The sequence below is a fragment of the Artemia franciscana genome, chromosome 18, assembly GCF_032884065.1.
Source record: "Artemia franciscana chromosome 18, ASM3288406v1, whole genome shotgun sequence".
In the NCBI taxonomy this organism is placed as follows: Eukaryota; Metazoa; Arthropoda; class Branchiopoda; order Anostraca; family Artemiidae; genus Artemia; species Artemia franciscana.
In genome coordinates, this window is record NC_088880.1 from 6574186 (window position 1) to 6596522 (window position 22337).

Genomic DNA, 22337 nt, shown 5'->3' on the forward strand with positions numbered 1-22337 from the left:
GGGGGGGCGTAGAAACCAATTCCACCGGGCTCCTAGCATCCGATTCCACCGGGGGCTTCCTACCAGTTTACTCCTAGCGTGTAATTCCAACGGGGGTTCTCATCAACCAATTCCAAAGGGGCCCTAGTGGTTAATTCCAACAGGGGGGCCTAGCATCAAATTTTAACTGTTCCCACCAGTCAAGTGGCGAATCAGCGGTTATAATTGAGAATAAGACAATATTATATGATATGCTAGAGCTCAGGGGTCCTTGGGGGATCTCCAGTTAAAACTGAGGACGGGACACCCGTGGGATGTCACGTAATACTATTATACACTTGTATGTTACGTAATAAGATATTGTTTACTTATGTAAATGTTTTCTTCGGTTGTTATGTTTAAAAACCTACGAGGGCCAGGAAAAAACCTTCAAGGGGCCACTAGTCAAGATTCAAACATAGATGTTACGTAATAGATTCTTTGATTGTTCAAAAACCTAGGGGTGAAGGGAAAAACCGTCAGGGCAATCCCCAGTAGGGAACCTTCAAGACACCGGCCCCTAGCAGTCAACTTTTGGGCCCTAGTAGTATCCTATTAATACATCCGACAAGGCCAATAGGGGTTAAACTCTTAGACCTACTAGACCCTCAAGACGTTATTACGCAAACCTGGATCTGACGCAATACTATAGCGTACGTGTACAATACACCTACGTCACAGGGAATGTTTTTTAAGATATGCAGGTGTCTGTTACATAATAGGGAGGGTTTACTTTAGTTGTTATGTAATACGTTTTGGGATGTTACATAATAAGACTTTTTGGAGACCGTCTGTCAAGCAGGGAAGCTTCAGTTGTAACTGAGGGTAAATGCACGTGGATGTTATGTAATAACATGCGGTATATGCCTAGGATGTGACGCAATCTTGCGTGTCTTGATAGATGTATTGGGGGTGGGGTAATCCTACGTGACTTGGTAGATGTATTGGGATTCATTTAATGGCAGCACACAAGTGGGTGTTACGTAATCACGATGCAAATGTGGGATGTTACATAATACTTGAAGAGATTTCATTTTCTTTCAATACGTTTTCCTTTTCTTCCCAGGGAGCATCTATTGAGTAAGATTTGTGTCCATAGGATTCAAAATGGATTACTCCTCAATGCAATGTGCACTAACCAGTTTGACTACGAAAGTCTTTCTAATATTTCGATTCTGCTAATATATCCTACATGATGACTTATTGCAAGCATGAGTGAATTCCCTGTCCACCTTCTAGAACAATTAAATTGCTTACATATTTGACCTAACCATCATCACCGAGCCGCAAAACTATCTAGCAAAGCTATTGATTTTGTTTGTCTATTGAACAAATTCGTATGCTATATTACATTAGTATTCTAACCAGATCTAGACAGGTTAGGGTACGTAGCAGATGTTACATAGCATCGGCTTTAGATATTTCATTATGATAATGATTACCTTTTGAAGTTTTATACTAAAACAAGAAATTTAAATGACAGAGACTTTTGTATGTACATATTTTATTAATAAAAACAAATCTCCAAAGCATTATTCAAACACAGAAAAAGCAGTTAATATTTAATAACGGGAAAAACCAACGGTAAAAATAGCACCACAACTAATTTTTTATTTAGGTTACATTTGTCAACTGATTATGAGTTAACAAGCGTACGCACACTTACTAGGCCGAAACAAACCTAACTCAAAATCAGTTGACAAAATGTATCCTAAGTAAAAAATAGTTGTGGTGCCACTTATAAGTTTAGAATTTTTGGGGGGCTAGAATTTCTACAAAAGTAAAACAGTTTAAAATAGGGATGAAACCTTTTTATTGACAGTGAATAGTTTTATATCTATTCACTGTCAATAAAAAGGTTTCATCCCTATTTTGAACTGTTTTACTTTCGTCGTGGAAAAGCAGTGTGGTCTTCGAAGTTATCTAAGGATTTCTACAAGATTGTGTTAATAGGTTGTATGATTTTGATACTATCACATAAGGTTGTGTTAAAGCAGTGGAGAATTCTCATTGCATAAGACAATATTATGATAATGTAGTACAAAGTGTTCGATAAATTCAGACAAGATTTTGATAGTACCACACAAGATTTGAGTAATACTTGGTAATATTTCGATAGTACCAAACACGATTTTGCCAAAACTGTAGTACCAAACACGATTTTGCCAAAACTGTTCTAATTTTTGATAATAACTTGCAAGATTGAGGTGATGCTAGAAAGGATTCTCAAATATCTCACTTAACCATGATAATGCATGACAAGATTTTTCAACATTTAACAGGATTTGGTAGTATCATACAAGTTTTGATAATATTATGTAAGGTTTTGATAATATTTGACAGGATTTTGATAATCTTGATAATAAAAAACATGATTTTGATAGCAAAATGTTAAGTTTCGTTAATAGATACCATGATTTAGATTGCATCATGTTAGATATGGGTAATAGTCATCGAAATTAGATCTGGAAAACGGTCACGTATCGATTATAGCTGAAAATATTTTGTTAATAGCTTGCGAGATTAAATAATAATACCTTGCAAGATTTGGTTAATAACTTGCATGATTTTGATAATACCATGTATGGTTTTGATATTGTCAAAAAGGATTCTTATTAAAGCAGTTGCCATTTTGATAATGTAGTGAGAGATGTTTCATAATATCTGACAAGATTTTGATAGTATCATACAAGAGTTTGGTAATACTTGGCAGGATTTTGGTAATCTTGATAATGACAGGCACGATTTGTATGCACTAAATTAAATTTTTTAATACCAGACATGATTTAGATAACATCATGGCAGATCGTTTGGATATTACCAGACAAATATTTTTGTTAATATTAGGTAGAATTCTCATACTACCATGCATTATATTGTTAATATTTTGCAAGATTTTGATTATAGTATGTAAAGTTTTGGTAATATTATAGAGGATACTCATTCTACAACGTGTGGTTTGATAATGTGTCACAAGATATATGTTAATTTCAGGTATGATTTTGATGATATCACGCAAGATTTTTGTAATAATTGATAGTACCAGAAAGGATTTTACTAGCATCCTTCTAGATTTTGATGATAACTTATAAGATTTAAGCAATTCCGGTAAGGATTGTCATAATATCTCAGAAGACTTTGAAAATGCAAGATAAGATTTTGTAATGTTTAAACATGATTTGGTAATATCATGCAACACTTTAATAATATAAGTATGGTTTTGATAATATTTGACATGATTGTGATAATCTTGATAGTCTTATACATGATTATGGTAATACATGGCAAGGTTTTGATAATCTTGATAATGACATAAACGATGTGATCACACTATGTTAAATTTTGCAAAAGCAGATAAGCCTTAGATAACATCATTGTTTTACGATTTTACGATATCAGACACGTTTTGATGTTACCAGAAATTTTGTTTTAATTAGTATCACGTAGAATTTTCGTAATACCCTGGATTATTTTGCTAATGACGCAAAATTTTGATAATACTATGTAAAGTTGTGATAGTATCATAGAGGATTGTCATTGTATTGTGTTGGATTTCGATAATGTAGCACAAGGTCTTGGATAATTTCAGGCGTGATTTTGATAATATCACACAAGATTTGGTAATGCATGATGATATTTTGATTGGATCAAACACGATTTTGCTAGCATCATTTGAGATTTTAATTAATAGCTCGAAAAATTTAGGTAATATCGGAATGGAATTCCATAATATCTCACGAGACTTTGGAAACGCAAGACAAGATTTTTTAATATTTAAACATGATTTGGTTACATCATGCAAGTCTTTGATAGTATCATGTAAGGTTTTGATAATATTCGAAAAGATTTTGATAATCTTGATAATAGCCAACATGATTTTGATAGCACTCTGTCAAATTTTATTAGTAGGTAAAATGATTTTGATAGCACCATATTAGATTTCGTTAAAAACAGGTACGTTTTTATTGTAGATGCAATTATTTTATAATATTAATTAAAATTCTGAGAATACCATAGAAGATTTTGTTAATTTAACATCTCAGTATCGAATTTAATACTGAGATTTAACATCTCAGTATTTAATTTTATGAGATTTAACATCTTTTATCGTGTTATGAGATTTAACTTTTTATGAGATTTAACATCTCATCTCAGTATCGAAGAGTGCGCATTTTGACTGATTTTATGCTAATCTTGTGAACACCTGTGAATAGTTATTATGACCAGGAAAAAGAGACATAATTATATGGAATCCAAACTATTATCTGTGGAAGATTCAACAGCCCAAGGGACAATACGTGATTCGATTGATCTGCTGTCCAGTTCCGTCCATCAGATTCTAGAAACAGTTAAAGCAACATTATTCCTTGGCAGTTAAAGGCTGCCTCAGTACCGGGGGCCTCGACGAAAATAGAAAATTTGCCGGAAAACTTCTTATAACTAAAAATTAATTTTGAAATTAAAGAAGTACATGCAAATTTGTGAAAATATGACTCCTGAACTCTATCCCCATGATTCTATCCCCACATGCAGTAATGTACTTTTTTCTAGTTTTAACTGCAGATTTTTACTTAGTAGCATTGAGTTCATAAATGATATAATTAATAAAAATAAAATTGAAGCTTTAGCGATAAACGAAACTTTATTAAATGATAGGAATGTTAATGATGTAATGTTTCTTGATTATGATTTTTTTCATGAGAGTAGAAAACACCATCAGCATGATGGATTAGGATTTATCATAAGAAAAGAGTTAAAATCGAAAATAAGACGAGACCTAATGATTTGGAATGTAGAAAGGATTTTTGAAACGTATATTCTGGAATCTGAAGTTAATAAAAAATCAACAATTATGATATCTTTATATAACCCACCTTCTGGAAGCATAGATCAATTTTTGATGCAATTTGAACTTCTATTAAACAAGTGAATCGCAAATTAATAAGCAAAGTTTTGTTTTTGGTGATTTCAACCTAGACCTAATGAAAATTCAAGAAAAGCAAAATGATTTGAAGATAAGAGAATTTTTAGAACTAATGCTTTGTCAAGGACTGCTCCCATCATTCCTGATTCCGACTCGAATAGATGATAATGAAGCAACATTAATTGATAATATGTTTTTCTAATAGTATTTGTTTTTGAACTTTTGTCATTTTAAATGATATTTCAGATCACGGTGTGATAATTTATGAATTTAATTTGGCCAGATCTAAAAAATAAAGGTAATGAAAGAACAGGTCGTATAATAAATTATGAATCAATTGAGCGTTTAGTTATTAAGCTAGGAGATATAGATTGGAAGGAAGTAGTCAATACTGAGGATGCAAACAAGGCATTGGAAATGTTTTATAAATCATTCAATGATGTTTATAATGATATATGTCTGATAGTTAAAAGGAAAACACACAAGTCATTACCACAAAAACCATAGATATCCCCGAGACTGTTAAAATGTATTAAAAAAATAAATAGACTATACAAAATTAAATGCAATTATCCGTCTGATGAAAATATCCAGAAATTCAAATTGTATGAAAATACTCTGACTAGAACTTTGAGAGAAAGTGAAAGAAATTATTATGAGAAGGAAATATCTTCAGCTGCGTCCCAGCAGAAAATGTGGGAAATCTTGCGTGAGAAACTTAATAAAAGTAAACCAAGAGCGACACTGACTTTTCTTAATAATCGAAATGACGCTAATGAATCAACTGAAAAAAAGGATATCGCAGAATTATTTGCTAAGCATTTCAGTAAAGTTGGTGAAAAATTGGTTCGAGATCTTTTGGATGAGTCATCAGATTCTACACGCTTTTTGCCCCAAAACGAAGATAAATTATTGTATATGCTACTAGTATCATTTGATGAATACCAAAAAGCTATTAGTGATTTAAAGTGAGGAAACGCGGCTTCAGTAGATGATATATCGACAAATCTTTTAAAGAAAATATCAGGAATAATATATGAACCTCTTGCACATGTTATAAATACGAGCATAAAAAATGGTGTCTCCCCTGATCTTCTGAAAAAGGCTAAAATAATCCTTATATTTCAAAAGGGTGAGGCTGAAGATCCCAATAATTACCGTCCTATTGCACTCCTTTTGCCACTGGCTAAAGTTTTTTAGAAAATAATGAAGTATAGACTTACATCATTCCTGGAAAAGATAAATTTTTTTCGAAGATCCAGTTTGGTTTTTTAAAAGATTGTTCGACAGAAAATGCCGTCGCCGCAATACATATTTTCATTAATGATGCTTTAGATGTGATTGTTCAGTAGCTACATTGTTTTTTATATTAAGAGAGCTTTCGACACTTTAAATCGTGAGATTCCATTTAAAAAACATGAAAATACGGGAATAAGAGGAGTACCTTTAAAGTTTATCAAATCATATTTACACAATCGAAGGTTTGTGGTGGATATTGATGGTGAATATTCGTCTGAGATATAAAATAAAAATATCGGTATGCCGCAAGGTTCAATTTTAGGACCTTTGTTATTTTTAATATATATTATGATACTCCTGAAAATGCATTTTCGGGAAAATCTTCTCCTGAAAATGCATATACAATTATGGTTGCGGATGATACTGAAGCAAGTTTAAAAGCACCAACATTAGATGCACTGAAAGAAAAAAACTGATGCAAGTTGCAAAATCCGTCACAAATTGGTTCTAAATTAACAAACTTGTCCCCAATTTTGATAAAACAGAATTTATTATTAATGGAAGATCAAATCAAAAATTGAAGAATCTTTCTTTGAATCAAATTACCATTGATATTAATCATGAAATCAAAAGAGTATACACAGCAAAATATTAGATTTTGTTTTCAACCCTACCATGAATTTTAAACACATATTTCGTTGCTGAGACTGAAATTATCAATAAATATAGGTATACTCCACCGATTAAAATTTCTATTCTCATATAAGGCTCTAAGAATATTATATTTTTGCCTAATTGATTCACACCTCCGATATTGCTCAGCTAAATTTTTGCTGTCTTTTAAATCACATATTAAACCACTACAAACCCTACAAAACAAAGCTATTCGTATTCTAGATAAGTTTTGCAACACCCGAGGAGTACGGATAGACTCTGAAACACATACTTCTTACCTGTTTCTAGGCATAATGACTCTTACACAGAAATCTTCTGCTATTGTCTAGTTGGTTTTTTAAGATTCAGCATGTACTTAATTTCTTTTTTGACGTAATTATACAGTCCAAACATCAAAAGTCACTGATAATTAGATAAGTTAACCCGTATAAACTACCTCTGGTGAAAAATGAAAGATTCTGTTTCAACCTCCGGTATATGATCCCATCAAAAGCCAACAAATATTCATTAACTAAGTTTGTTGAGTTACCAAAAGGATCATTCATTAGAAGATTAAAAAGTTATATAATGGAATCTGCTTGCAAGAACGGTTGGTAAAAAATTTTTATTTTTTATTTTATTTTGGCCTCACTCCACTTACTCCACCTGAAATATCCTCATTAAGAATACTATTTTCTTATGAATTAGTCGTTAATTTTTTGTTTATTCTGTATCAATAAGGAATGTTAATTTTTGTTTATATGTTTTTCCAGTAGTCGAGCTTGTCTCTCCAATTGGGCAATTGGAAGATTTTGATGAATATGAAATTTTGAATAGGTAAATGAATCTGAAAATGAATCTGAATCTATAACTTCCAAGGATTTGATAATATCGTGTAAGGTTTTGACAATACCAATGGGAAATATCTTTGTATCCATCAAGACTTTGATAAGGTAGTGCAAGATGAAGGATAATACCAGACAGGATATTTTTAGCACCACTCATTATTTTGGCAATACTTTGCAAAATTTCGATAGTCTTGACAATATGAGATACGATTTCATTGTACTAGGTTAAATTTTGTAAAAGCAAACAGAATCTTGACGTAACTTTAGATTTTCAACATATGAGACATGTTTTTATAGTACCAGAAAATATTTTATTATGCCAGTTAAAATTTTGATAATACCGTGCAATATTTTGCAAATAACTTGCATGATCATGATAATGACACTTCAGGTTTTGATGAAATAGAGGATTCTTGTTATATTAGATAGGATTTTGAAAGTGTATTACAAGTTGTTTGATAATATCAGACAAGATTTCAACAATACCACGGAAGATTTTGGTAGTATCTGATAATATTTTGTTATTAAGAGACACGATTTCGCTAGAAGACTTCAAGATTTTGATAATAACTTGAAAGATTTAGATAATTCCCGAAAGGATTCTCAGAATATCACACAAGATGTGTTAATGCAGGACAAGATTTTGTAATATTCAACATGATTTTATAATATTATAAGACTGGCAGGATGTTGTTAATCTTGATAATACTACACATGATTTTGATAGTACTATGTTAAGTTCCGTTAAAAGGTAACGTTATTATCATAGCATCATATTAGATTTGGGTAATAGCAGTCATATTTTGATTGTTGCTGAAGATATTTCGTTAATAACTCGTAAGACTAGAATAATACCATGTAAGATTTCGCTAATAACTTGCATAATTCTGATAGTATCGTAAGTAGTTTTGACAATGCCATAGAGGATTATCACTAACTCACTCGAGATTTTGATAATGTAGTGCAATATGTTTCATGATATTAGACAAGATTTTGATAAAATCGTAAGAGAGTTTGGTAATAATTGGCAAGACTTTGATAATATCATGGAAGGTTTTGATAATATTTGACATGGTTTTGATAATATTGATAATAGCTGCTGCTAACACGATTTTGAAAACACTATGTTAACTTTCCTTAGTAGGTAAAATGATTTTGATAGCAAAATATTAGATTTTGGTAATAGCAGTCAGGTTTTGATTGCTGATGAAGATATATCGTTAATAACTTCCAAAGTATCTTAATGTAGATTAAATTAATTTCTAATAACAAGGCCCCCCCTCTAGAATTGTTTGCTAGAGGGTGGGCCAGCCACATATTGTCACGGTGGCTTGAATATGCTCAGTCTTGGTCCAAAGAATCACGGCATTTTCATTAAGACCTCTCAGAAATGTCTCTTAATATGGATTGGATTTACCTCTAATAACAACCCACTCCCTCTGAAATTACTTTCTAGGGTGGGCTAGCCATATATTGGCAAGGCTGCGTGAATATCTTGGACTAAGATTTTCTGGAGCTTAAAGTTAAGCTGGGAGGGGTTAAAGAAATTTGTTTTCGACTGATCGGGAGTGAAATCTAACGCTCAGTCAAAGAAACGAAGTATTTTCAGTAAAAGGCCTCAAGAATAAAATATGGCTTAAATTTACCTCTAACAAGACTATGTAAATTTCGAAGAGAAAATATTATTCAAATTTGCGGTTGTCACCCGGGAATTCACAGTTTGGCTCAAAGAAACACTCTCTTTTTGAATTGCTTGCTAGGGAGGGCCAGCCACATTTTGGAACGTTGCCGGTCGTATCCATAGTCTGGACTCAAATAAATATGGCTTATTCATTAAAAGAGCTCGGAAATAGCTCTTAATAGGACTTAAATTTACCTTTAATATGCACCGCCCTCTCCCTTTGGATTGGTTGCTAGGGTTCCCATCCTTCTTTAATTCGTGGTTCTTTTTGCTTTTTTTTATCCTTTGTCATGTTTTTTACGTTTTGTTTCTGTGTTGTTAAGTTTTAACTATTTATTCTGTACTTAAACAGTGCTTTCTAAATTTGATTGTATTAATAAAGTTTGTATATATAAAATTTTTATATACAAAAGTTAAGTGTGTACTGTTATTACGTAATACCCACGTATGTGCCCTCTCAGTTACAACCGGGACTTCCCTTTTTGACTAACAGCCTTTAAGTCCCATTATGTAACATCAAAACCTATTGCACAACAGTCAATGTAAACCCTCTCTATTATGTAGCAGACACCTGCATCTCATAGCCTAAACTCCCTTTGATTTAAGTGTGCTATGCACGTGTAATATAGTACTGCGTCAGACCCCGGTGTGTAATAGCGTCTTTAGGGAATAGTAGCTCCATTAGTTTACCCCCTATGGGTCTTGTCGGACGTGTTAATAGGATACTACTGGTCCTAGTATCAAATTTATCCGGTACCGTAGCAAACAATTTCACCAGCCCCCTAACATTATTTTCCGACGGGGAGCGTTAGCAAGCGTTTCTAATGGGGGCTCTTGCGAGCAATTCCAGCGGGGTCTTAGCAACCAATTCCACTGGGCCTATCAGTTGATTCTAACGGGAGCCCTAGCATCCATTTTAAGTCGGGTATTAGCATCATAATTCTCCGAAGCCCTAGTATCCAATTCAACGGGAGCCCCCCAATCTCGCGTGACTTGTTAGAGAGCAGGACCCGCTGTTCAAGTGGGAATCCCCGGTTGTAAGGCACACACGTGGTTATTACGTAATGGTGGAGCACACGCGGGATGTTAAGTAATGATAGCTAACACTTGGTATGTTGCATAATTAGTTTGCACACTTGGGTTGTTAAATAATGCTTTAAGAGCCTTTTTTCCTTCACGATTTAGTTTTTTTTCAAGGCATTTTTTCGTCAGTACTTTTTTTCTTTGTCGAGGCATTGTCTTCAAGATTTGTTCCTCGGGAAGTCTTTATATTCCAGACATGTTTATCCACTTTAAGGTTCGAAAGAGGTTTCCTCCCGTTCCCCTGATAAAACTGTGCACTAGCCAGCTGAACCAAGAAAGCCTTCCCAATGTTATGATTCGGGGAATACTTTCTAATGGCAACAAATTAAAAATGTATGGGTCACTTGTTTCCTATGTCTGGAATAATTGACATTTTGGAGAGAAAATCGATCCCTCGAAATTAGTTATAATCGACGTGCACCTGCTTTTTACAATGTTATTAATTTTCTATTGTGACCTTGACATTACTTTGTAAGACAAAGACTGTTTATTGTACATAAAAGTTTTGTTAATAAGAAAAACCATTATAAAATAACGAAATGATAGAAAATAGTGGTTAAAAGTTAAGAAACAAAACGTGAAAAAAGCAAATATAGGATAAAATATAAAATATAGGATAATAATAAAATAGAAAAAAGTGTGAGTTAAAGAAAGACGGGAACAATAGCTACCGATTCCAGGGGAGAGGGAGGGTTGTTATTTGAGATAAATTTAGGGCATATTTAGAAATATTTCTGAGAGGTTTTAATGAAAATGTCTTGTTTCTTTTGCTTTATTAGACGCACCTCCATCCTACATTCTATTAATCTAAATTTTCGATATTAGCAAAATCATATTTTGAATGAGCCTCCACGCATTACTCTTTATACAACATAAGCCTCATTACTCATAACAATAATAATAAAAATATCAACTTCACAGCACGTTTTCTCGCTAGTAAATGAAGCACGCAAACGAAGAAAAAGGAGACACTTTTTGCATTTGGTTATTTCTGGGAGGTTTAAATGAAAATGTCACGTTTATTTGAGCAAAGACTATGCATTCTTGGTTGATAAGAGTACATTTGAACAATATCTCTCTTCATATTCTGCATAATCTTGTTAGAGCTAAATTTAAGACGCATTAAGAGATATGTTTGAACGCTATTAATGAAAATGCCTCGTTTCTTTGACTGAATGTTAGGTTTCAGTCCTTCTCCACCGAAAAAATTCTTTTAACACCTCAAACGTCAAATTTAAGCAATAGAACATGTTAGTACAAGACATTTCACGTCACCGTGGCAAACTATGGTGGCAGACGGCAGCCTTAGGCTCATCATTACCCTCATCATTCCTAAGGTTTTTTTATATATTTTGATGTTAACAATCATGCTTTAAATCCATTGATTTGTGTCTCAGCCACTCATTCCCCAATATGATGCCCAAATGGCAATTCACGCCACCTTCGCAAATTATGGATGGCACTCACAGCCTCTGGCACCCCTCATTTCTCCTAAGGCGTTTTCAGGTATTTTGAGGTATTTTTGTTATTGTAATAGTAACTTTGATTTCTTAGAATATATTTTTTTGTTAAATTATAATTTGTTTTGTAAGAAGCATTTTTTGTTTTTTATGAACAATCTCGATTTTTGAAGAATGTATTTTCTTTTGGGAATTATTTTCTGTTTTGTAAGAAGTATTTTGCATTTTTTAAGAAGAAACTGTGATTTCTTAGAACGTATTTTTGTTTTGTAAGAATTATTTTTTGTTTTGTAAGAAGTAATTTGTAACAAGTATTTTGTATTTTGTGAGAACAGGATATGATTGTTTAGGAAGTATTTTTGTTTTGTAAGAATTATTTTTGGTTTCGTAAGAAGTATTTTGTATTTTGTAATGAGAATTTTTGATATTTTCGGAATTATTTTTGTTTTGTGCGACTTATTGTTTGTTTTGTAAGAAGTATTTTTTTTTTTCATTTTGTAATAAGTATTTTGTATCAAACAGTTCGTGGTGACGAACTGTAGCAAGGAGCGACCCAGCTAAATAGTAACCAAAACTCTAGAAAATTGAATTTTGATATCAATAGCTACATCAAAGAATCGTATTTTAATGCTGATTTTAAATATATAAGTTTCATCAAGTTTAGTCTTACCCATCAAAAGTTACGAGCCTGAAAAAATTTGCCCTATTTAAGAAAATAGGTGGAAACACCCTCTAAAAGTCGTAGCATCTTAACGACAATGACACCATCAGATTCAGCGTATCAGAGAACCCTACTGTAGAAGTTTCAAGCTCCTATCTAGAAAAATGTGGATTTTTGTATTTTTTGCCAAAAGACAAATCACGGGTGCGTGTTTATTTGTTTGTTTTTTTCCCAGGGGGTCATCGTATCGACCAAGTGATCCTAGAATGTCATAAGAGGGCTCATTCTAACGGAAATGAAAAGTTCTAATGCCCTTTTTAAGTGACTAAAAAATTGGAGGGCATCTAGGCCCCCTCCCACGCTCATTTTTTCCCAAAGTCAACGAATCAAAATTTTGAGTTAGCCATTTTGTTCAACAGAGTCGAAAACCATAATAACTATGTCTTTGGGGATGACTTACTCCCCCACAATCCCTGAGAGAGGGGCTGCAAGTTACAAACTTTGACCAGTGTTTACATATATTAATGGTTATTGGGAAGTGTACAGACGTTTTCGGGGGATTTTATTTTGTTTGGGGATGGGGTTGAGGGGAGGGGGCTATGTTGGAGGATCTTTCCTTGGAGGAATCGGTCATGGGGGAAGAAAAATTAAATGAAAAGGGCGCAGGATTTTCTAGCATTACTATAAGAAAACAATGAAAAATAAACATGAAAACGTTTTTTCAAATGAAAGGCAGGAGTAGCATTGAAACTTAAAACGAACAGAAACTATTACGCATATAAGGGGTTCTAAAAATACTTTAGCATAAAGAGCGAGGTATTTAGGTGGAGATAAATAACTCGCTCTTTATGCAAAAGTATTTTTAGTAATTTCAACCATTTATTCTACGGCCTTTCTTAAGGGTTCATTCTTAAAGAATAGGGACAAAACTTACGATTTAGTGTAAAGAGCGAGGTATTAACGCGGGTACAAACCCCCTCGTATACATAATAAAAATATGAGATTATGAAAGTTTGTTACGTAAGTTAATTCTTAAGCTACGTATATTTTTTACCAATAAAAACATTCGTTAAAAATTGAAAGTTCTAGTTGCATTTTTAAGTAACCGAAAAATTGGAGGGCAACTAGATCTCCTTCTCCACCCTTTTTTTCTCAAAATCGTCTGATCGAAACTAAGAGAAAGCCATTTAGCCAAAAAAAGAATTAATAGGCAAATTTCATTTTAATAATTTATGTGCGGAGAGCCAAAACCAAACATGCATTAATTCCAAAACGTTCAGAAACTAAATAAAAAAATACTATTTTATTAGCTGAAAGTAAGGAGCGACATTAAAACTTAAAACGAACAGAAATCACTCCGTATATGAAATGGGTTGTCCCCTCCGCAATCCCTCGCTCTTTACGCTAAAGTTTGACTCTTTGCCACAATTCTATTTTTTTAAACAATTAAAAGCTTTAGCGTAGAGAGTGAGGGATTGCGGAGGGGACAGCCCATTTCATATACGGAGTAATTTCTGTTTGTTTTAAGTTTTAATGTCGCTCCTTACTTTCAGCTAAAAAAATTAGTATTTTTTTATTTAATATTTTGTAAGGGCAGTTTGTTATTGTTTAGGATTCTGTTTACTAAGAATTGTGTTTTGTTTCGTAAGAAGTATAGTGTTTTGTATGTTGTAATAAGAATTTGTGATTTGTTAGGATGTATTTTTGTTCTGTAAAAGGTATGTTTTGCTTTGTTAGAAATATTTTTGTCTTGTAAGAAGTACTTTATATTTTGTAAGAGCAATCTCTGATTTTTAGGATGTATTTTTTTTTTGCAGGAATTATGTTTTGTTTTGTAACAACCATTTTTTTAACAAGTATTTTGTATTTTATAAGAACAATTTGTGGTCGCTTAGGATGTATTTTCGTTTTGTAAAAATTATTGTTTGTTTCATAAGAAGTATTTTGTATTTTGTAAAAATTATTTTTCATTTTGTAAGAAGCATTTTGTTTATTGTAAGAAGAATTTGTTATCTTTTAGGATGTATTTGTTTTGTAAGGTTTATTTTCTTGTTTCGTAAGAAGAATTTTTTGTTTGTAACAAGTAATTTGTATTTTGTAAGAACACCTTGTGATTGCTTAGGATGTATTTTGTTTTCAAGAATCATGTTTTGCTTTGTAAGAAGTATTTTTTGTTTTGTAAGAAGTATTTTGCATTTTGTAAGAACAATCTCTGATTTTTTAAGTACTTTTGTTTTGTAAGAATTATTTAGAATGTATTTTTGTTTTGTAAGAAGTATCTTTTGTTTTGTAGAAAAAATTTGTTGTTTCTTAGGATATATTTTTTCTGCTTTGTAAGAAGTATTTTGTTTTTTGTAAGAATGATTTGTGATCTTTTAGGATGTATTCTTGTGTTTTGTTTTTTGATAAGTATTTTGTATTTTATACAAAGAATTGCGAAATCTTTGTACACAATCTCAATTGCGAAAAGACATCCAAAGAAACGTTATTGGGGATTTTGCACTAAGTTGAAATGAGCGATTCTAGTTCAAACAGATATATTGGAGAAACAATCCCCAAAAATGACATATGTGTGATATTTTTTACCACGGGGTGCCGTGTGTCAACCATTAAGTGTCACAGGCTGGGAATTGCCATGGAACATCACAATCCAACAACAAAATGACATCCAAAGAAACGTTATTGGGGATTTTGCACTAAGTTGAAATGAGCGATTCTAGTTCAAACAGATATATTGGAGAAACATTCCCCAAAAATGACATATGTGTGACATTTTTTACCAGAGGGTGCCGTGTTTCAGCCATTAAGTGTCACAGGCTGGGAATTGCCATGGAACATCACAATCCAACAACAAAATGGCAAGTTTCACTGTTAAAGTGAAAACAATGGCCATTTTTAGTTTGTAAAGTTATTTTTGCGTCAAAAGGGTTAAAAGGACTTGTCTGTGAATAATTTGCACCAGGGGGTGTCATCAGGCTCATAGATTTTGCCATGCTGGCCTCAATTGCGAGGAATAATCATAAGAAATGTTGTTGAGGGTTTTTCGTTAGGTTTAATCAAACGATTCTACTTTAAACGGATATTTTTGCAGGAAAATGTTCAAAAACCCTTATTAGTCATTATGCCTGCCAAAGGGTGCCTTATATCAGACATTGAGTGTCAAAGGCGGGTAATTGCCATGGAATATCGCAATCTAACAATTAAATGGCAAGTTTCCGCTGTCCAATTAAAAAGAACGGTCATTTTAGTTTATAATGTTATTTTTGTGAGAAAATGGCTAAAAAACCATCGAGTGCGATAATAGGTGCCAGAGGCGTACCATTTGTCTGCCATAGATTACCAGGGAGTCAGCCACATGCAAAATAAGCGTTGTTTAAGTTCCTTTTCTAAATTCATTGCATCCAATAAGCCTTTCCTCTGTTCATCAAGATGTATATTTAAATATCTCTTATTATTGTAACTATATCTTTTAGAAATATCACAACATTTAACTCTCTTTGATCATAATCTGTCCATCAATCGCTCTATTTTTTTAATAATTCCAGTCGAGGTTTAATCAAATTGTTATACTTGGAACGAGCCTCATCTTTTATATATTTTATGAACGCCTTGAGTAATTGAGAATTGGTTATCAAACAGTTCGTGGTAACGAACTGTAGTAAGGAGCGACCCGGCTCAATAGTAACCAAAACTCTAAAAAATTGAACTTTGATATCAATAGCTACATCAAAAGAATCGCATTTTAATGCTGATTTTAAATATATAAGTTTCATCAATAAGTCTCATCAATATAAGTTTAGTCTTACCCATCAAAAGTTACGAGCCTGAGAAAATTTGCCTTATTTAGGAAAATAGGGGGAAACACCCCCTAAAAGTGGTAGGATCTTAACGAAAATGACACCATGAGATTCAGCGTATCAGAGAACCCTACTGTAGAAGTTTCAAGCTCCTACCTACAAAAATGTGGAATTTTGTATTTTTTGCCAGAAGACAAATCACGGGTGCGTGTTTATTTGTTTGTTTTTTTTTTTGTTTTTTTTTTTTTTTCTTTTCCCCAGGGGTCATCGTATCGACCAAGTGGTCCTAGAATTTCGCAAGAGGGCTCATTCTAACGGAAATGAAAAGTTCTAGTGCCCTTTTTAAGTTACCAAAAAAATTGGAGCGCATCTAGGCCCCCTCCCACGCTCATTTTTTTCCCAAAGTCAACGGATCAAAATTTTGAGATAGCCATTTTGTTCAGCATAGTCGAAAACCATAATAACTATGTCTTTGGGGATGACTTACTCCCCCACAGTCCCTGGGGGAGGGGCTGCAAGTTACAAACTTTGACCAGTGTTTACATATAGTAATGGTTATTGGGAAGTGTACAGACGTTTTTAGGGGGATTTTATTTTGTTTGGGGGTGGGGTTGGGGGGGGGGGGCTATGTTGGAGGATCTTTCCTTCGAGGAATCTGTCATGGGGGAAGAAAAATTCAATGACAAGGGCGCAGGATTCTCTAGCATTACTATAAGAAAACAATGAAAAATAAACATGAAAACTTTTTTTCAAATGAAAGGAAGAAGTAGCATTGAAACTTAAAACGAACAGAGATTATTACGCATATGAGGGGTTCTAAAAATACTTTAGCATAAAGAGCGAGGTATTTAGGAGGAGATAAATACCTTGCTCTTTATGCTAAAGTATTTTTAGTAATTTCAACTATTTATTCTACGGCCTTTCTGATTCAGGGGCCATTCTTAAAGAATTGGGATAGAACTTAAGATTTAGTGTAAAGAGCGAGGTATCAACGAGGGTACAAACCCCCTCGTATACATAATAAAAATATAAGGTTATGAAAGTTTGTTACGTAAGTTAATTCTTAAGTTACGTATATTTTTTACTAATAAAAACGTTCATTAGAAATTAAAAGTTCTAGTTGCCTTTTTAAGTAACCGAAAAATTGGAGGGCAACTAGGCCTCCTTCTCCACCCCTTATTTCTCAAAATCGTCTGATCAAAACTAAGAGAAAGCCATTTAGCCAAAAAAAGAATTAATATACAAATTTCATTTTAATACTTTATGTGCGGAGAGCCAAAACCAAACATGCATTAATTCAAAAACGTTCAGAAATTAAATAAAAAAAAACTAATTTTTTTAGCTGAAAGTAAGGAGCGACATTAAAACTTAAAACGAACAGAAATTACTCCGTATATGAAATGAGTTGTCCCCTCCACAATCCCTCGCTCTTTACGCTAAAGTTTGACTCTTTGCCACAATTCTACTTTTTAAAACAATTAAAAGCTTTAGCGTAAAGAGCGAGGGATTGTGGAGGGGACAACTCATTTCATATACGGAGTAATTTCTGTTCGTTTTAAGTTTTAATGTCGCTCCTTACTTTCAGCTAAAAAAATTAGTTTTTTTTTATTTAATACTTTTAAAGAAACTACCAATCCCGCTGCCGCGAACAATGATGTTCGTTAGTATCCGTCGTTGGCAGTTCAATTTTGTTTGGATTTTATACAAATCGCGGATACTGGTGAATAACTCACTTTTTTGTTTTTAGGTATTGGATTTTAATTCTTTTGATCTTTGGCCTTTTATTGATTTTATTTAATGTTTTAGGCGGTTTTTTCATTGGTTTTGTTGTACTTTCTGCACTTTTTTTGTTTTTTTTCCTTGATCTTATTAGTTTGTTCGCGCTGAAGAAGAGAGGTGGTTAATCTCTCGAAATATTCGCTTTCTGTGTTTTTTTTAGTATTTTCGTTTGGTCTTTAAAAACTTAATTTTTGATCGTTTCCTTTCTTTGCGTTATGGCAGGCCAAGTGGTTTAAAATATTATCTATTTCTGTACTTTTCACTATAATCGTTAATAACTTATTCAGCTTTATAGGATCCATCTATAGAATGAAATTTTTTGTTGAAAACTTTCGAGTTCTTTTTCGTAAGAATCACCAATAATGACTTCACCAGTTTTATTCGACAGTTCATACGCTTTAAGGGTTGTATGTTTAACTGCTACTATTTGAAACACTCCAGATACGTAATTTGGTAGGCACTCTCTATCAGAAACGGCCTTACTTTTATTAATTCAAACCAAATCACCAACATTGAGGTAGCTTATGGATGGTTTTTGAACTTCGACATCAGGATATAAATTAGAATACACCTCGTTTTCATTTCCTTTTTTATTCGCTTCTATTGGTTTCATTTTCAGGGATCATCGATGAAAAGAGTTGTTATAATTGTAAACGATCTAATGTTTTGTATTGTGATGAGTAAAATATTTCCATAATTTCTTTTTGATTGTTCAATTAAACCGTTTAACAAATTGAGCTCTCAGTTCACTTTTAGATGAGAACCAATGAATTTCGTGACTATTAAAAATTATTCAAACGTTTTACATAACAAATTCTTTACCTTTATCTGTTTGTAATTTCATAGGGATTCCATTTTGAAATATACCTGTGAAAGCATTAATATTTTACTTACCCGTTGTATCCTTTAAAGGAATACACCAAGCATATTTACTAAAATAAGAATAATTACTAAAATGTTGACAGTAAGAATAGAATTAAAATTATTATTTTCACTTTTACACTGCTGGATAAAAACCAAATGTTCTTGCCATTGATCATCGATACTTTAAATGTAAACATGTCTTCTTTTAAATGTATGATAATTTGGCCGGCGTAAACAATAATTATTTTGATTTTGTAACACTTCTTTGATTTTAGTTTTTGGTACATTGAAACCATGCTCTTTTAATTTTCTTTGTATCATCAATTTCTGACAAGTTTGAATAATAGTTCTAAAAGTTTGCTTTCGACGCTTCTCTTCCTAGAACAAATACACTTCCTTTTATCCAGGGTTTTCCCTCATTGTTTCCTTTTTTAAAACGATTTTTCTTGCAACCACAAATAGTAAAAATGTATTTAATACCTTGTATTTAATACCCATTAAATGTGTTTAATGTATCTAAATACAAATGTATTTAATACCTACAAATACCTTTAATCATGAAACTGCCCTAGTTAAAGACTCGGCTGCAGTTACCTTTGTAAATGTAATACAATACATCTCCATTTATTACATATTTAAATTATTAAACAAATTTAAATTATTAAACATATTGATAAACACTAGCAGATTTCTACGTTCTCGAGAAAGTTTCAAGAATAGTGCCAGCAATAAAATTTCTCTGGCTTGACTATTTTTTAAGAGTTGGAATTTTTTTTAATAGAATTCATTTAATTTACTTAAAATTAATTAATGTTTATTTAAAATTTAAATTAATAAAATCAGCTCCTAATAAATGGTTGACATTGCAGAAGTGATCAAAAGTAGTTTACAGCGAAAATACAAATTCGTCAAGATAAAAATAAACTATTACGTTACACAATTCAGGAATTACGCGCAGCAGCGAAACTATTTGATATAAAAGCTGTTGGTAGAAAAGACGAACTATTAAATAAAATAAATAATCATTTCAATAATAAATTCTTACTTGAAGATAATGTAATTGAGTTAGAGCGAAATAAGAAGCGGCGAGATGAGAAGAAACCCTACATATTTAATATTATTCCAGGGTTAAAAACAGGGTTAGGAAATGGAATAATAGAAAAGAATAAAACCATTTCAGATTTACGAAATCAATTTAAGACAATAAGAAGTAAAGATATTATTGAACTTAAAAATTGCTTTAAATCAAAACAGATTCCAACTGTTGGAAATTATAACGAAGTGAACAATAAAGTGAATGTTTATTTCTATAGGCAAGTTGAGATTAATAAGAAAGTGACTGTATACTCAAACATCTCAAAACATCATTAATACTCAAAACATCATTAAAATCATAATACTCAAAACATCATTAAAGATTTAAACGGTAAAATCAGTGCGGAAAAATATAAGAATTAGTTATAAAAAATATGTTATTTGCCCTAGTTAAAGACTCGGTTGCATCTCCATTTATTACATATTTAAATTATTAAATAAATTTAAATTATAAATTATCTGCTAATGTAAATCTAGTTAAAGATTTAATATATTAAATAAATTATAAACTATATATTTTATTAAATATAAAAATATAAGACATTTCGAATTTATTTAAGATATCCCAGAGTACACGTTTGAAGAAGAAGAACACAATAATAATTCAATCATTCAATGAATTCGAGAAAACTATCTTACAGTTAATACTTCAATGAATACAAATGAAGCTTATTTTTACCACTTTTTGACTCTGTTGTTGGAGATTTAAAAATAGAATGAATGATAGAGATAGTTACAAAGTTGAATTTACAACACATGTGACATTTTATTCTCAGCAGGAAAATGAAGAACTCAAACCTAACCATTATCATAGCCATTCCTGGATTTTTAATAAAAGTAGTGACATCGAACAAAGCTATCTAAATAGTAGTCACAGGGAAATAAAAACATTCATCATAGTGAATACACCCAGATCAGGTTTACAATTTGAAAGAGTCGATGGAATTGGTTATCGAATGACAAGAAACTGCTATACATGTAATTAATTTACTCTATTTTTATAATCGTTATGTTTTAATTAAGGATTTAAGTACATTACTTGCATCTCAAATAGCTAAAAATTAGCATAAAATTCGTCTATATACATTCTGTGGAAGATACTTTAATGAACAAGAAAAATATGAAAAAATAATAAAAAGAAAATTGTGAAGACGCTTTTCAGGGGAAATTTTCCGGGTGAAGGAGAGGGGGTTCTGTGGGAGACTCTTTCTATTGAAGAATTTTTTGTGTGGGAAGGGTATTTTCCATGGAGGGGAGCCAGATTTCCCAGCATTACTAAAATAAAAGATCAGAAATAAAATAACAATAACAAGTTTTTTCAACTGAAAGTAAGTAGTATCATTAAAACTTAAAACAGTCAGAAACTGTTATGGAGATTAAGGGGTCGCTCTCTCCTCAATACCTTGCTCTTTATGCAAAAGTCTGATTTTTTGTTTCAGTTATTTAAGAATGACTCCTGAATCACAACGGTCGTTTAATTAGAATAATAGACCCTTTTTAAAAGTAAAAAAAATTAGTGTAAAGAGGGAGGTATTGAGGAAAGAGCGACCCCCTTATGTACGTAATAATTTCTGTTCGTTTTAAGCTTTAATATTTCTCCTTACTTTTAGTTGAAAAATTGCTTTTTTTTATATAGTACCAGCAGGAATTGATGTTACCCTTCATTTAAGGCTAACAAATTGTGTGAAAGTGGGATAAAATTGTCCGTAATATGGTGTCAAGTTCAGCTGGAGGTAATAAATTGAACCTATAGGCAATACAATATGTTCTAAAAACAATTTCGAAAGATTTTGTTGGATTTATTAACTCTTGCTTTAAATCTGTCATATTTCCTGATTGTTTAACATAGCAGATGTGATTCATTTATTTAAGGTAGGTGAGAGGACTAATGTATCAAATTATATACCTCTTTCACTTTTACCCTGTAAAGCCCTATAATTGAAAAGTTAATTAATAACAGAATTTATGCACATCTTGAGAAATTTGATATATTACACCCTAATCAGTTTGGCTTTAGGAAAAGAATGAATACGGAACAGGCAATAGCATATTTAACTAGTTGTACAAACCAAGCTCTTGATAGAGCCTACTGAGTTGAAATAACATTTTTAGAGGTCATTGAAGCTTTAAAGTCATTGATTTATAGAGTTGATCATTATATGCTTCTGAAAAGTTGCAAAGGTCTTGGCGTTAACGGAAGATCTCTCAATTTAATCATTAGTTTCCTTTCTTGT